Source organism: Pollicipes pollicipes, unplaced genomic scaffold, assembly GCF_011947565.3.
Source record: "Pollicipes pollicipes isolate AB1234 unplaced genomic scaffold, Ppol_2.1 Scaffold_4295;HRSCAF=5057_pilon_pilon_pilon, whole genome shotgun sequence".
NCBI lineage: Eukaryota > Metazoa > Arthropoda > Thecostraca > Pollicipedomorpha > Pollicipedidae > Pollicipes > Pollicipes pollicipes.
In genome coordinates, this window is record NW_023596461.1 from 35,067,147 (window position 1) to 35,079,284 (window position 12,138).

Here is a 12,138-nt window from a genome sequence, read left to right on the forward strand (position 1 = left end):
GACGGCCATGGCCAGCTCGCACGAGCTGAGTTCGCCGCGAATGCCGCGTTCGTCCAGCAGGAATTCGCCTCACCGCGAGCTCCTCGCCCGGCATGCCTTCACGCCACCGCCGGCGGCGCGGTCGGCGCGCGCGCCCATTGGTCGGCGTCGACCACGTGACCAGGTAGGAGCAGCAGATGGTTTGGTGGCGTCCGGCCGGCAGTCAGCAGTGGGCGCGCTCCGGGTGGTGGTCCGCAGCCGTGCGACGATCTGCCGCTCGCCAGTGCAGCCTGGTGACGCTGAGGAGGCGGTGACGGCCTGAGCCGGGGTCGTCGGCAGTGACATCTGTTGAGTGGTTTACGAGTGCGCCGCACGGGGGGACGCAAACTGCGATAGCGATTGTCGGAGCCCGCGTATTTATTTGGTTGCCACGCCAGGTAAGTTAATGGTTCGCTGGCTTCTTCTGCTTTGTTGATGGTTCTGTCTCATTGTGCATTTTTTGTTCGGAAGTGGGGTGTAAGCATGTGTTTGTGCGTCGATTTGTGAGGGTGAAAATCTGAACAGAATGTTTCATTTGATCCTTCCCCGTAAGGACTGTTAACGTCTGTCGTGAGAAATCAAACTTCATGAGCTCAAAGCACCCGAAGAGCGTGGCGTTTATTGCAATCATTGATGTCAGCTTTATACAATTCGCGTACGAGTGTTTTTCAAATTGTGTGAAACGCATTCGCTTCAAAGGAGTTGGTCGGGTTTGTTCTTGGTTTCAAATCAGCGCTCTACTTTCTTCAAAGCACGCGCTCGAACCACGAACCGTGTCGTAACCGATTCGGATACGTTACGGCACATGCCAAGCGTCGGCCTGGCGTGTCGTAACGGCCGTGTCTGCACACGCCCCACTGGACATTGCCACGCACCGCCCGCCAAACCCGGCGACAGTGAGCGCCAGTAATATAAAATGACAAGCCGAACCTAATAATAGCAAATTGCACTGCAAAAGTTCCCCGCCTTCATCCATCAGCACTGACAAACTGCATTAAGCGCTTTCCTAATGAAGCTTCTCTAATTGGCGTACGGATGACGTCATGGTACTGCGGGCCGGCACGGCATGCGAGTCGAGCGATGCCCGGTGCCTCCGAGCGCCCTGGACGTCTCTGCATTCTCGGCCGGCGCCCGGGAGGTTACCGTCGGCGTCCCGTTAGGCCGAGCACCGGCCCATAATAGCGTTCCGTGTGCATCCCGTAAGTGCTAATCGTCCCATGAGGGCCGGCACCAGCTGCATTCCTGGCCGCCGATGTCTAGCTGGCGTCGCAGGCACGCGATGCAGGTGAGCGGCGCCCGTGAGCCTGAGCTGGGCGCCGGTCCGCTCGCAGCCAGCCCACCGTCAGGGACTGGCCTGCCCGCCCGCCCGACAAACACCCCCCGGGCGGATGGGCGGCCAGTCCCCTCGTCTCGCCTCCCCTCCTTGGCCGCCTTTCAGCCGGTGTCGGCCGCTCACGGGCGGGGGGGGGGACGTCTCCCCCCCCCCCCGCGGACATCGGACACCACCGGACCCGCCGGCGTCTCGCCAGCCTCGGGAATAAGCCGTAGTGCCGCCGGCTTCCGTCCGGCCGCCGCGCCAGATCTCGAGTTCAGCGGGCGCTAATGTCAGCCCTTTTGATGTGCCCCGGCTCAGGTGGGGAGCGTCGATAGATAGGGGTTACCCGACACCGGACCGCTGGCGGGGATCGTTTGATCGCCGGGGAGCTGGTACGGCCAGCGGCGGCTAGCCAACCCGTAATCGGCACGGAGCTCGTGCAGGCGCGAGCCGCTGATCTCAGCTGTGCGGGGATTCTGGGGAGCAGGAGGATTTTTAGGGCGGTGCCCGGCAGGCGGGCGCTCGCTGCATGTGCCAGCGATGCACCATGCGCTTGCAAATAATGTTATGTCCCGAGTTCTCGTTCTTGGATACAAGTTGATGCAACGACCACTAAGATGGCGGACGCTTTTTATTTCGTAGGTGAATGCTCGCTTTGAAGCGGGGATGTTATCTGGGCAGAGATGCTCTGTCACTCGGGCTCTAGGCGGCTTACGACGCCACCGAAGGCGGATAATACGCCAGCCCGATCTGGCGAGGCTGTCGGACGGCCATCGCACACCCCGCGTGCCCGGCCACGGCCGGTAGCGCAACCGACAAGTGTGGGGCGGCGGACTGTTTACACACCGCCTACAATAGGGCAGCGTCGTAAACCCCGGCTCAACGACGCTGATGAACCGCCGCCCGTAAGTGCCCGTAGTGGGCTCGCCGATGCACGCCATCGGCCGGGACCATGGCGCCGGCCGCGGTGCTCGCCGCCGCCGAAAGCAAACAGGGCGAGCGTCACGAAGACGCGCTCCGGGAACTGTCGGGCGCGCGCCGTTCGTTACGAGTTCGGGAGCCCATAAACGCGGCGGGTGCACTGCGCCGAGTGGGTCGGCTCTGAGATCCATTACTGTATTAAGCAGGGCCATAAGGCCGACCGTTGTTAAACTATTCATGCGTATTGACCAAACTTGCGCCGGGGTCGGCGCTGATACATGTGTGTCACTCGGCAGGCCGGGGGCAGGCTTGCCGAGTGACACACATGTATCAGCTGGGCGCCGGCCGGCAGCGGCCGGTCGTGAACGCCATGTGCGGCGGTGTTCAGCTCGCGCCGCTGTCGCTCCCTGCGATACTCGCAATCATTGCAGGAGCGGGGCGGCCGTGCAGGCCCGTCTGCACCGCCCTGCTCCGGGGCGGAGTGGCGATCGAGGCCACGGCGGCGAGCTGTTGCCAGCAGCCCGACCGGCCTTCGCCGGCAGCGGCCATCGTTCGCCGCCGCCTGGCTCGGACGGCGGCTGTCGGCTGCAATCCCGCGGGACGCGGCGCGCCGGCCCCGGCGGCGGCGGCCCGGCGCCGACTCCTGAGTCGCAGCCGGCGCCCGGACCGTGAGTCAACACCTCGTGATGCGGCTGGCGTGATCTCGGCGCCGGTCTGGGCCGCAGCGCTTCATTGGCTGTGACGGATCGGACGGCGGTGCCTTGGCGCACGGCCCGCTGGCCGGTGCGGTGGACCGATCGCCAACATCCGTGATTCAGGAGCTCGTGACAGATCACGGTCGGCGGTGTTCGTGACCCTCACGAACCACGACGCCATGACCTGGAGCCGGTGGACCGACGCGGCGACGCCCACGGACAGCGGTGGCGACCGTCATGGGTCCTCACAGCATGCTGGGTTTACTTGCGATGTCGGGTCACACGCAGCATGAGCTGCGTGTGACCCAAGCGGCGTTCGGCGGCGCTGTTCGGCGGCGCTGAACGGCGCCGCCCTGTGACCGCGACTGTGTAAGGTTGTGATCTGTGGGGCACTGGCCCGTGGTCTGAGCGACGTTGGCTGGTGATCGGCGCCACGGCAGCCAGCGGCGCTCGCGGCGCTCGGTGGTGGTCCCGGGTGGCCGGCGCAGTTGCATCGTTTGCTGGTGACCGCCCGGCGCTCGGCCACGGACGGGCCAGCGGCGAGCCGCGCCGCCGGTCGCCCGCGGCCGTCACGGCCTGGCCGTCCGTCTCCGGACCCGTCCGGTGGCTGATGAGCTCGGCCGCGCCGGCCGGCGCCCGCATAGCAATGCGGCGCTCGAGCGACCGATCGCCAGCGGCGGAGCTGGGCCTGCCGGCCCGCCGCACCGCCGGCTCCACCGTCGGCTGCGGGCGGGCTGCGGCTCCGGGTGCGGGGAACAAGTCGCCGCGCATGGGTGCAGGCGTGCGGGCGGTATCGGCATTCTCCCAGCTAACCTGCTGCTCTGAGAAGAATGACCCTCTTCGCAGCCTTGTGTGTTGGCCGGGCAGCCTGAGGACTCACGCACAACACCAGCTCCCACTGCCGCCAGTCCAGAGCCGGCCAGCAGGGCCCGTCCCAGCCGACCCCATCGCCGCTTTCACCCCGGCGTGGCGCGGCCGGCCGGCCGCACCACCGAGGGCCGCGTTTTTGCCGGAGCTTCCCGGCCGATGGCCGCTCGGGGCCGCGGTCGTCGCCTGTTTACCTCAGCGGCGGAGGTAGCCACCGGCCACCCCCGCCAGCTGCCGCCATGAATAAGCAATGCGCCGTAATGCGACCCCGCGGACGGAGTCAATCTTCGCGGGAATTTGTGGAGCATCGGCGGCGCGCGAGGCGTCGCCGGCGGCGCGTGAGGCGTCGCTGTCGGCCGCCGAGTTTGCGTGGGAATGGCGGCTCGGCGCGCCGCTGCGACTCGCTCAGACGACAAATCCGGCGCAGGAAAATTTCAGAGAATAAGCAGCTTATGCAGCACCAATTTGCCGCGGGCGAATGGTTTCCAATCCGATGGATATTGGAAAATGGGCATCGCGGATGCGATTTTGGTTTAGTAAATTGCACTCGTCCTGGACAAGCTTGCGTCTGCGTTTCGCCGTAACGAGCCTTAGAATTTCCGTCGGACCGACTTTGGGGACGACTTTCTTCGGCCGCCGGCCGCCTTGGTCGGCTTGCCAACTGAATCATACACACTGGCGGTGGGTTTTATTGGGATGTAAATGTCATGCTGAAGGTTTTATGTATATCATTGCCAGCTACACTTGCCGGTGCCGATGTCTTAATGTCGCCGTCCAAGGCTGGCTTCCTTGGAAGGCCTAATGGCTCCATAAACCGAGTGGAGACGTGAGCCCCATACAGCGGGGCGACACGTTCACACACAACCCTCGGCAGGCTCTCGGTGCGTTTACAGCCCCAATTCGATTGCCCCACCATGAATGGGCGCTGTCCGTGGCGTAAGCAGCCGCCGCGCCCGGCCCGCCTCTCTCGCTCTCTCGGTGCCGCGTCGTCCGGACGTGTCTCATTTCACGGTGTCTGCCGGCGCCGGAAAACAGCGTGCCTCCTACCGCCGGCCCGCGGCGCCGCCCGCTGCCACCGGCGCTGCCCTGCGGCCGGCGTGGTCAGAGGAGCCAGCCAGGCTCGCAGCGGCCCGGCTCAGGGCGGAGGTAACGCACCGGACGGGGAGGCTGCTGGACTCGGGGCGAAGGTAACACACCGGGCAGGGAGGCGGCTGGGTTCCTCACGGCTGCAAGGGAGCGGACGTGCCAACAGGAGAAGTGGCTGACTGGGGCGAACGGTCGGTCCGACTCTCCAGCTCAGCTCGTCTCAGCAGAGGCTTTCGGGCGCCAGCACTGAGCGACGCCGCCGGCCGCTGCGGTCGCGTACACAGATCCCCGACACTGGAACGTCCGCCTGGCCGACGTCGGCCGGCGTCGCGCGCGCCCGTCACGGATCCCCTGTCGTGTCTCCGGCCGGGCTTGCCCACCGCCGGGGGACAACAATGCGACGTGTGCGCGCGCGCGCCGGCGCCCGATAGGGGCGCCGCGCCCGCGCCGCCGCCGTTTGAAGTTGGCATCTGAATGGCGGCGCCGTAGCCGGCTGTCGCGCGCTGGTCCGACGCCGCCGCTGCGCGGGACGGCGCCGCTCGGTGCGCCGGCGCCGGCGGCGGGCGCGCTCGCGGCACGGCCGGACCGGCCTCGGCTACTGCAGCGCCGCACTCCATTGATATGGCTATCCGCACCGATCGGGCCCGGCCGATAACGGCTGAGGCTTGGCAGTTTTCCTGCAATGTGGGCCTCGTCGCACGGCCGAAGGTGGATTTTTGTCGCGGCGGCCGCGGCGCAGCCATGGGAACATTCCAGAGCGGCGACCTACGCCAGCCGGCCTCGCCGCTTTTTGCACGAGTCTGGAAGGCCTTTCCGCCGTGGCGGGAGGGCTTTGGCGTTATTTTTGGAGGCGGCGTTGCTCACCCGGACGCGGCGCTGGCTTCCGGCGAGCGAACGAAGCGGGTAGTCATAGATTGAGTCATAGCGGCGGATTTTTAAGTGACTCGCGTGCGTCGTTCACGACTACCGCTTCCGCTGGCGGAGCGAAAAACGCGGCCTAATTCACTGCCGGCCGTCCTCGGACCGGCTTTTGCTTTTTCCAGTTTCCTCTGCGCCGACAAAAACCTGGCACTGTCCGTTTCGAAGTCGTTGATCAGTTGGTCGAGTCGTCGCGTGCCTTTGAGGACGTGGCGCCGACGCTCCGGCGATCGTTCAGCGGCCCGATTGTCCATTGTGCGGACAACAAACAAACCTCACCGCTCTGGCCGACGGCGGCGGTCGAGCATCGATTTCCGTATCATGCGCTCGGCTACGCGCGTAATCCTGCCACCATTACGAGGCGAACGGGAGCAAAATTGGAACACCGCCGCCGCCGCCGCCGCCGCCGCCGCGATTGATGGCTCTCACCTCTGAGCGCACTCCTGTGTGTGTGTGTGTGTGTGTGTGTGTGTGTGTGTGTGTGTGTGTGTGTGTGTGTGTGTGTGTGTGTGTGTGTGTGTGTGTGTGTGTGTGTGTGTGTGTGTGTGTGTGTGTGTGTGTGTGTGTGTGTGTGTGTGTGTGTGTCTGTGTGTCTGTGTGTCTGTGTGTCTGTGTGTCTGTGCGGCAGTGCTTTCGCAGCTGCTGCCCGCCGAGTGCGTTTGTCCCGGGACCGGATGAGATGACGCCTGAGCGTACCGGTGCCGCGCACGCGGGACGCGGGGCGAGGCCGGGATGGCTCGGGGCCAGCGGCGGCTGGTGTTCGCTGCCGGCTCTCTCGGCGCGGTTCATCACGGTCATCCCACTGGATGCCGTGAGAGGTGCAGCCCGCCCGTCAGCCCCCCGGAGCCCGGCGTCTCACGGGCGACTGGCGCGGCGGTCCAGCCGTGATTGCTGATTGGCATCGACAGTGAATCAGCGCGGCGACGCCCGGTAACGAGTCGGCCGAGCGGGCGCGCCCCGGCGCCGCTGCTGCAGCGGCTCCCGTGGCGGCTGCCGCGCACCGGCGCGGCCCACCTCCGGGCGCCTGCCGGGCATGCTCGCGTCGGACGGCGACACCGGAGCCGGCGAGTGTCAGCGGCCCGGCGGCGGCCTCGCCCGGTATGCCGGGTCACTCGCCCCACCTGACCCGCCGCTGCACCTGACGTCATGCGCTAATTGAGACGGTCGCTCCGGCGGCGCGCCACCGCACGGCGACGGTTTATGGGGTCAGTTGCAGCGCGGCGCGGCGCGGCGCGCCGTCAGCGGCCGCTGCAGCGGGGGCGCTCAGCGGCCGCCGTCTGACCGCGGCGAGGACACCCCGGCACGGACCGCGGCCGCCACCTCCCGCGGCGCGCTGCGACGGACGGGCGGCGACCGCGGCTGCGGACCGGTCTGCCTATGCCGCTGCTGGACCGGCAGGGGCAGTCCTTGGTCGCCCGACGCGCATGCTGCGGTGTTGGCACTTCCGCGGCGGGGCGCGGGAGCCGAGGCCGCCATGGCGTGCGTGTGATCCACGGCTGGGGTGTGCGTGTGATCGGCTGCCCGCGGTGGCTTCATGGTAAGCGGCGCTCGTTAGGGCGGTAAACGGCGGTCGTTTCTCTTGTCGGTCGTCGGACCGCAGCGTCGCTTTGTCATGCCGGTGCTGGGGCGGCCGGAGCTCTCTTGAACGTGCCTGTACTGGACTAGTGAAACCCGCCCGAATTCGAAGCACGCGTGATGTTGGCGGGTGGGTACAGCAGTATTTATAGTGCGTTGTTGTTTTCGGACGAGGTCTTTATTTTCCGAAGGCAAAATACTGGATTGATAGGTTTTCCAATATCCGATGAATGTTTTGTTTTCACGCGTCAGTTTTGACACCGTGCTTCAGCAAGCACGTTGGGGTCTGACTGATGCGATTAGCACGGATTAATGTGTGTTGACACCACGCCAGCAAAACTTGGGAGACCTGTTTACGGCAGGCCATGGTGTTTTCCCCAGCTTTGCTGTTTACTAGGCCGGGGCCCAATTTTCACAACGCTGTGCTGTATATCAAGCGGTTATGATCTAGCTGACAGTTGAGAAGTTTTGAATTCCGAAGTTTAGCACCTCCAGCGGAACCCGTCCAAGAAATGGATTCATCTTGATACGATAGCCAAAACTTTGTCCTCAAACCGCTTTCATTTCTAGGACGTGGCGAAAGAATTTCGCCAGGAAGTATTCTTATTCTCATTTTCTGGCACCCAATTTACCTCTCCGGAACTTTGAAAAAGTCTTTTGGCTGGTGGAAAGTATGCGTCATCAATCAACGGAAGCATTCAGTTGTAATAAACAGAGAGCTAGTGGCGCCCATGCAACTGGCATTAGTAAGCCTCGCTGTCGTAGGACACAAACGGAGCACGGTTGAGCAGGGTTATGTTCAGTAATGAGACGACTTAACATTACCCAACTAGTTAATCTCCAGCTGACGTCATCGCTGACAGTGGCATTCAGTTAATTCTTGTAGCTGCTGCATGGGTTTGGGAATTTGCTGCTCACGTGCTCACGTGGTTGCGCGCTGCGCTGCTGTAAGGCCTAAATGCTGTGGTGAGCAGTGTCCCCATGCCTGACAGGCTTCCGGGCTGCGGGAATTCCGCGTATATGTCCCGTGTTCCTGCTGGAATTTCCAGCATCTGTTTTGAAGTCGCTTTTGGGTTTATCTCGGGGTGCCTTTATCTTTTGTTTGTGCCGACTTTTACGTGACAGTCGGACGTGCCTTTCCCCTAATACGCTGTTTCCATACATTTGTCGGACCTGTTACGACATCGAATTACATTAAGCCCCACTTAAACGGCGGTTTCGGGGCACAATCTGACTGTTCCATTTTTGTTACGGTCGCCTGAGTGGGGATTTAGAAACGAAATTTCCCAGATGTCAGCCCCGAGGCGCGCGCCAGCGCCCTACCGTTGTTGTGACTGGCAGCCGCACCTGGAAGTGGTAATGCGACGGCCAGCGCCGCTGGTTCACCTGCTTTCGAGCTCGCTTGGTTTTCCCATTTCATTATGCTGGGTGGGCTCGCACAAATAATTGAATAATGTATTATTTCGTGCAGACTGGCGGGCTTGTTATGATGCCAGCCGCACGCAAGGTTCGGAGTTCGCAGTAAAACATTGAGCAGTTTTCGTCTGGGCTGGATGTAACGCCAACGCTGCTATGAGTTCCATACAGAACCCATCTCGACGCTGGACCCTGTCGGTGAAAGGGAACGCAGCGCGCTAGCCGATAGACCCGAATAAGCGGTGCCTTTTCGCATTCGAATGTACTGCAAACAGCGATGGTCGGAAAAGGTGAGCAGGGTTATCAGCAGCGAGAGCACTCTAACGATTTCGGACTAAGATGCATGGACTGAGTCGTCGCACAGATCGTGGGACGTAAGGTAGGGCAGAAGGCAGAAGAGAGCAGCCATTGTTTACAAAAACGGTCGGCCAGGGCGGGCGTGCCAGTGGATGCGACAGGCGTGTCCCGTGAAGACGGATCTGCTGTTTTGCTTTGAAGCGAGCCCGGTCCTCGAAGCACGGCATTCGCCACACCCCACGGTCACCGGCTCCACCTGTGGCGCCCCCAAGAGGTCACCGGCGCCGACTCTTCGCACGCCGCGAGAAAAAGCCACGCCGCCGCACTGCCGGCAGCGCGGAGAACGCATCCAGCGCGGCGGCGGCGCCGGCCGTCCTGGGAACCCGGCGCATACATTAAACATGACGCCTCTCTATGTATGCAGATGCGCTGGGAGCGGGCGGCGCGCGGGGGGCTGCGGTTTTTGGCGGTGCACGGCGGTGCACAAGGCCGCCCGCCCACCCAGGCGGCACCGATCGCTCAGGCCGGCGGCCCGTTTTTAAGGGGAGTCCGCAGCCCCTCACGCGGCCTCGTGCTGCGATGGCACGCGCACTGCGCAGCCGCCGGCTCAAAGATGTCTTCTCCGCCGCTGGGAGAGACGGGGGCAGCGCTGCCTTCAGCAGGCGGGGAGGAACGTAGCAATCACCCACTGCTATGAGGAGTCGGATAGGAAAGGTGTACACAGTCGAAGTTCGAGGGGCCTGTGCTGCCCTTTCGGCCGTGTGCTTGTCTCTACTCGGCTTCGCAGGTCCTGTTGTGTGCCCGCTGCTCTTATTCGTCGATCTTCACGTGCAGTGTCCGCTGTTCTGCCTCGATCTCCGTTCGTTCGTGTGCGCTTCCCGGTCGGCCGACCTCTCCGTCCCCGTTCAGACATTTCCGTTCATTGGCACCCTTCAGCTGACTGAGCCGGAAGCCAACTCACTAATTAATGACACCTCGATCGGCAGCCCTTTGTCGCGCAGCGCCGAGGCGGCCACGGGCTTCGCATTTGCCGTTCGGGTGAGATGCTCGGGCTTTTATCTGCAGCATGCCGCCAGCGGAGGTGTGCTGTCGGTCGCGGGCGCGCCGGAGATCAGCGCCGCTGCACGAGCAGCGGTGCGGAGGAGACGAGCCGGGCCGAACCGATCCGACGATCGGGACGAAAATACATCTGTCTTCAGATGGTTTTCGTTACACCGGCCTGTGTTATCGTCGGATCGTCTGAGTTATCGTCCGAGAACAGGAATGGTCTGGCCTGGCCATTCCTGTTCTCAGACGATAAATACCCGCCAGTAACGGCGAGCAACTCCATGTCGATGCTGGTCAGCGCACCTGCCATGTCAGCATTGACATGGGCGGTGTTTGAACCCGCCTGCTAGCTCGCTGCTGTGTTTGTGAATTACTGGGTGAAGGCGCAGCTACCAAAGCCCTCATGTGGCGAACTTTGTGCTTGAATATGATTTTTGGTCGGCGCTGGAGAGAGATGGCAAGCACTTGAAGTTTCAGTTGAGGTTCAATGTAAACTAAGGCAAACTTGAAGAAGCTTTATTAACGCTCTTGTCTGAAGAGTTCTGGTTCAGTTTTCGCGAGTGTGCTTCCGCGAAAAGATGCACGTATTGCGCAGGGCTGTCTGCGAGTGGCAAACAAGTAAACCCAGCGCTGCCGAGAGCACATCCGGCCGTGCCGTTTTCCCATCAATCCCTGCTGGCTGGTGACGGGCGCCCGAGCGAGCCCTGTTGATTGAGACGCGCCCGAGCGGGTGCAATTAATAACAGGTCACTGATTTGCAGGGTGAAGGTCGTGGACGGAGCGCGGCGTGTGTGGAGTCTGCATGCGGCGCGGTGCAGGCACTACATTAGCATTACGGTGCCGGCGCGCGGGGCGGTAATTGGAGGCGGCTGTCTGGCCGTCACGGTGCGGGCCGCGGGCGCCGCGGCCGTCACGACCGTGCACGTGCAGGGGCGCCGCGGTGCGCCGCCCCGCGCGCGGTGGTCGGGCGGTCGGTCCGAACGCGCCTCCGGCGGCGGTGGCGTCGCTGGTGTCGGCGCGAGTTTAAGGCGCGCGTGACGGTGGCGTCGCTGGTGTCGGCGCGAGTTTAAGGCGTTGTTGACCGCGCCGCGTCGGGAGCATCTGCATCTCGCGCTGCGAAAGTTTGGCCGACTGTCGCGCGCAGCGATTAAGGAGGGAAGTTGGGCGGCGGCGGCGAAGTTGGCAGCGGCCCTGTCACCTTGCGTACCGGCCCGGGTCCCGTCTGCCTCCAGCGTTGGGTGCTGATTTGACGCCGCGTATCGGACCCCATCTCCGGCTAAGGTTACCTGCTCCCTCACGGTCGCGTCCATCGATGCTTTATCGCCGGGTGCTTTAAAATGGCAGAGCCAAACCTTCTTGGGCCTTTGTCGACGTCATAAGGACGATATCTCATCTGATCGCCAGCCGAAATCACCCGTCCTGTCCGGCCGAGCATTAGTTCGGCGATACGGTCGATATTCACCTGGGATGTGGCGGCTGTATGCCCTCTACGGACCGGACGGTCGGCGGTTTGGCAGGCCGGCTGGCGGCGGAAACAGCCCAGCGCGCTACACAGGGGAGAAAGGAGGAGCGTGAAGCGAGAAGGGGGAGTATACAGCGGCGGCGATTATCGGCCCATTTGCGCTAAACAGCCGGCGGACAAAGCACCTCGGCAACACCTCGGCTCACTTTGTCCGCGCGGCGGCGGCCCGACCGGCTTCGTGTTACCTTGTCCCGCCGGGGAACGTGCTCCAACTCGAAGGCGTCCGCTGGTGAGTCGGTCGGCGCCGCATCGCCATCCGCGCGGCGCGCTGGCCAGACGGGCGACGCCGGTGGCCACGGCCTCGCCCATCGTCCGTCCGCCGGAAATTGTCCCTCCTCGCTCCAGCCGCGCGTGAAGCGACGAGTCGCGCCCGCCCGGTCGCCGGCGGCGGCGACGGCGAGGAACGGCCGCGAATCGCCGGCACGGCGCTCAAGGCGACCCCACCTCGCGCCGCGACCGGC

At 63.6% G+C, this 12,138-nt stretch overlaps 1 protein-coding gene across 9 annotated transcripts in view; it reads left to right on the forward strand.

Moving 5' to 3' along the window:
• The first annotated feature begins 214 nt into the window (after positions 1-214).
• LOC119096304 (ephrin type-B receptor 1-B) overlaps positions 215-12,138 on the forward strand; it is a 93,552-nt gene continuing 81,628 nt past the window's right edge. For all 9 annotated transcript variants that reach the window (XM_037219133.1, XM_037219139.1, XM_037219138.1 and 6 more), the window contains exon 1: positions 215-416. The gene's annotated coding sequence lies outside the window, so the exon portion shown is untranslated. The remainder of the gene's footprint in view (positions 417-12,138) is intronic.